Raw genomic sequence first — 4,641 nt, 5'->3', positions numbered from 1 at the left:
GAAGGCGGCGTTGTCTTCGTCTCCGCCCGCCGGCTCCCCTCGCCCTCCCAGACGTCCCCAGCGCCCGGCCACGCGCCGCCTCCCATTAGCCCAGCCGACCTTTCCCTGCTGCCGTTTTCTCTTCATGGCGCAAAGCCACACAGCCCCGGACTCCCAGATCGCTCGCTTCTCCGGTCAGCAAAGCCATCTGCCCAGGAAAGCGCCGCGCTTGCTGGCCGGAAAAGCGAGCGATCCGGGAGTCCGGGACTGTGTGGCTTTGCGCCATGAAGAGAAAACGGCAGCAGGGAAAGGTCAGCTGGGCTAACGGGAGGCGGCGCGTGGCCGGGCGCTGGGAACGTCTGGGAGGGCGAGGAGGCTGATGGCTGCTGTTGCCTCTTAGCTGCAGAGCCGGCGGGCGGAGGCGAAGACAACGGCGCCCTCCATTCTCTCTCCAGCTCTCTCTCTCTCTTTCTTTTTCTCTCTGTTGCCGGCATGGTGAACGAGAGAGAAAGAGAGAGAGAGAAAAAGGAGGGGAGAGAGAATGAGAGAGAAAGAAAGCAAGAGAAAGAGAGGGAAAGAAAGCAAGAGAGAGAAAGAGAGGGGGGAAGGAGGGAGAGGGAAAGACATGGAGGGAGGGAAGGAGGGAGAGAGAAAGAGCAAAAAAGAGGAAGAAAGAAAGAGGGATGGAGAGAGAGAAAGAAGGGAAGGAAGAGAGAGAAAGAGGGAGGGAGAAATAGAGTAAAATGGAGGAAGAGATTTTTTTTTGTCCAAACTTTTCTTTAGCCCCCCCCCCGCCCCCCCTTCAGTGTTCCCCAGAATTTTGAAAATATTAATAATGTGCCGCGGCTTAAAAAAGGTTGGGAAACACTGTGTTAGATAATATAATGAAGTTTGCTCCTAATTACATCTGTAGTAAATCATATTTTTAATTTTGTAAGAAAATGACACAAGCAGCGGTGGGCTACTAGCCCCAATGCTAAATTGCGCTCGCCGCCACAGCTCGTAAGTGCTTGCGGGGCCAGCGCGATTTTGCTTCTGCACCTGTGGAGGTATCAAAATCGCGCACGGAGCTGCAGGTGAGCCCATGTTTTCGCATGCACGGAAGCAAAAAAACCTCACTGAAACATGGGTGCACCTGCAGTTCCATGCGCAATTTTGCTACCTTCACAGGTGCAGAAGCAAAATCGCTCCGGCCCCGCAAGCACTTACGAGCCGCCGCAGTGAGTGTAATTTAGCGTTCCGGCTAGTCGCCCACCACTTGACACAAGTACAATTTCAGGTTTGCTCAGAAATGAATATCACAGTATTATGAATCAAGTTGCTCATAATGAACCAGGGCATGCAGTGAAATCTTCAACAAAAATTAGATTCATATCCATTCATTTTTCTGATGTGTTTATTTCCATTTGCTTGAACTCTCCCAATCATGTAAGAGAATCACTATTTAAACCAAAGCTGAAGTGATTAAAATAAAAGCACTGCAACAATAATCCAGATTTTGGGGCAGCAGGATATTTACAGGTCTATCAAACAGATTCTATTAACATTTTGTAATTTGATATGAATTTAACATTTTCCCTCCTGAGCAGCTGAGATTGTTCCCTATTCTTTAAACACCAGAAGGAAACAATTCAAAGATATTCTTCAGTTTTTATCATACAGTATATCATTAAAAAGCATGATAGATGGAAGCAGCGCAAGGCAAAAACTCTTTGCATGCAATTGAGGACCCAGATTGTGGGGGCAATAGGCTGGCTCTGTTAAAAAGTGCTGTTGCTAACATGTTGTAAGGAGAAGGGCAGCATAAAAAATCAAATAAGTAAGTAAGTAAGTAAGTAAGTAAGTAAGTAAGTAAGTAAGTAAGTAAGTAAGTAAATAATACATACATACATACATACATACATACATACATACATACATACATAAATAAATAAATAAATAAATAAATTGAAATTCAGAATACCTTGGAAGAATGTCAGGAATAAAATGTAATAATTAATTCCTAATAAACTTTAGAGGCTGTCTGAAATCAAAACCAATCAGGAAGATAGCAGGTTTGCGATCAGGAATTTATTCAATTTTTCCCCCCCCCTGCTCAGTGGCGAGGCTCAGGGGTCCCCAAACTTGGCAACTTTAAGACTTCTGGACTTCAACTTCCAGAATTCTAGGAGTTGAAGTGCACAAGTCTTAAAGTTGCCAAGTTAGAAGACCTCTGCAAGTTTCTTGCTACAGGTAATCTGTAACAACACCAACAACAAATAATTAAATAAATAATCATCATCATCTCCATCTGTCAATTGCAAAAGACCCCTTTACTGGGATCGGCATACATAATTCGCTACATCACGCAGTCCTAGGTGCTTGGGAAGCACCCGACTGTTGATGAAATACGAAATCCAACATAGTGATCTAGTTTGCTGTGTTGTATTGTTGATAACAACAACAACAACAAATAACAGATTTGGAAGGGACCTTGGCAGTCTTCTAATCCAACGCCCTGCTTAAGTAGGGAACCCTTCAGTACTTCAGACAAATAGTTATCCAACATCTTTTTAAAAACTTCTGGTGTTGGTTGGAGCATTATTCACAACTTCTGGAGACAAGCTGTTCCACTGGTTAATTGTTCTAACTGTCAGGAAATTTCTCCTTAGTTCTAAGTTATTTCTCTCCTTGTTCAGCTTCCACTCATTGCTTCTTGTTCTACCCTCAGGTGCTTTGGAGACTAGATTGACTCCCTCTTCTTTGTGGCAACCCCTGAGATAGTGGAACACTGCAATCATATTCCCCCTAGTCCTTCTTTTAATTAAAGTAAACATACCCAGTTCCTGCAACCTTTCTTCATATGTTTTAGCCTCCAGTCCCCTAATCATTTTTGTTGCTCTTCTCTGCACTGTTTCTAGAGTCTCAGCATCCTTTTTACATTGTGAGGACCAAAACTGGATACAGTATTCCAAGTGTGGTCTTACCAAGGACTTATAAAGTGGTATTAACATTTTGCGTGATCTTGATTCTACCCATTTCTTAAACTATCAGCCATCGTGATGGAAAAGCTCTCTTTTTTTCAATCCACCGCCAAGTACTTGAGAAAGCCACCCGCAGTGGTGCAGCATCAACTCCCCCTAATTTGTCGTTCAGTCAATGTAGCTTGGGGAATAAAAGCCTTTGCCCTCGATGTGGAATGAAGCGCCAGTCTCGACTCAAATCCGAATCCGATCAAACACAAACTTTACGAAAGAGGCATCCACGATCACCGCAAGAACTTGACACTGAGCATCGTACCAGTAACTTCATAATCCCTCAGGCACTCCGATAGAGAGCCACAAAGGCGGGGAAAGAAACGTGAAGGATGGAGTCACGTGTACTTAATACCTGCGTTTCCATTGAAGCACGGGTCCTCCTCTGGGCGCAGATGGAAGTGTCAATCGTACAGAAAAACAATCCCAGGATTCCTGCATTGCTGGGCACAGGGGCTCAACTAATTAACTTGAAAGCGAAGAAACTTCTGCGGTAAACTCTTCCATCGCATGCAAAATGTGGCAAAGAGAGAGAGGTCTCAAATGGCTTCTTGCAAGCAACCATCAGCTTTGAGCTGTGAGATGATAATTTAAATAAACGATTATTCGCTGCACGATGAAGGGGTTTTTGTTAAAGGGGATGGAAGGGAAAAACGAACCATCTGTTTTAGAAATATGATATTCGTGTAAGTGTCCTTTGACACTCCCAGCTCCAATTTTCACAAGCACACAACACATGGATCTGAGTTTCTGTTTCTTGCTGCTTCTCTCTCTCTTTTTTTGCTGGATTCGGGAGTGACACAACACTATCGAACTGTGATTTTGTAAAATGATGTTCGATTTGTCTCGCTTCGTTGTTTTGCAAAAGACGTTCGATTGTGGAGCATAGTGTGGAGAGGAGTTCAAAAGACGAATGGCTAACGTAAGGCCTTTCAGGTTTATATCATGTATTTATTTTCTGATATCCATTAAAATTAAAGACAGTTCCTAAAACCATTAAGTTGGTTTTTTTTCATTCCGCAGCTCGGTTTTCTTGTTGGGTCTGCTATAGAATAGACCAGTGTTTCCCAACCTTGGCAACTTGAAGATATTTGGACTTCAATTCCCAGAATTCCCCAGCCAGAAATATCTTCAAGTTGCCAAGGTTGGGAAACACTGGAATAGACTATAGAATATAATATAGAATAGAATAGAAAATAGTATAGAATAGAATAGGAAATAGAGAATAGGAAATAGAATATAGAATAGAAAATAGAGAATAGAAAATAGAATATAGAATAGAATATAGAATAAAAAATAGAGAACAGAATAGGAAATAGAATATAGAATAGAATTCTTTATTGGCCAAGTGTGATTGGAATTCGTCTTTGGTCCACATGCTCTAAGTGTTTATAAAAGAAAAAATACATTTGTCAAGAATCATGAAGTACAACACTTAATGATTACCATAGGGTTGCTGTAAAGGAACCGGGCAGCAAGAAACCCATCTCCTAGCAAATTTTTGAGAGATGTACCCAGTTCAGCATCTTGCCCGAAATCGGTACCACGGGAAAATACGAGCAATTGGCTCTGGAGTTTTAAAAACTGGCGAGGCGGACACTTCTACTTTTTCTAACTCTAGCGGTCGGAGAAAGGGAAAAATGGGGTC

This window comes from Erythrolamprus reginae, chromosome 2, assembly GCF_031021105.1.
Source record: "Erythrolamprus reginae isolate rEryReg1 chromosome 2, rEryReg1.hap1, whole genome shotgun sequence".
In the NCBI taxonomy this organism is placed as follows: Eukaryota; Metazoa; Chordata; class Lepidosauria; order Squamata; family Dipsadidae; genus Erythrolamprus; species Erythrolamprus reginae.
Note: the sequence above shows the minus strand (reverse complement) of the source record.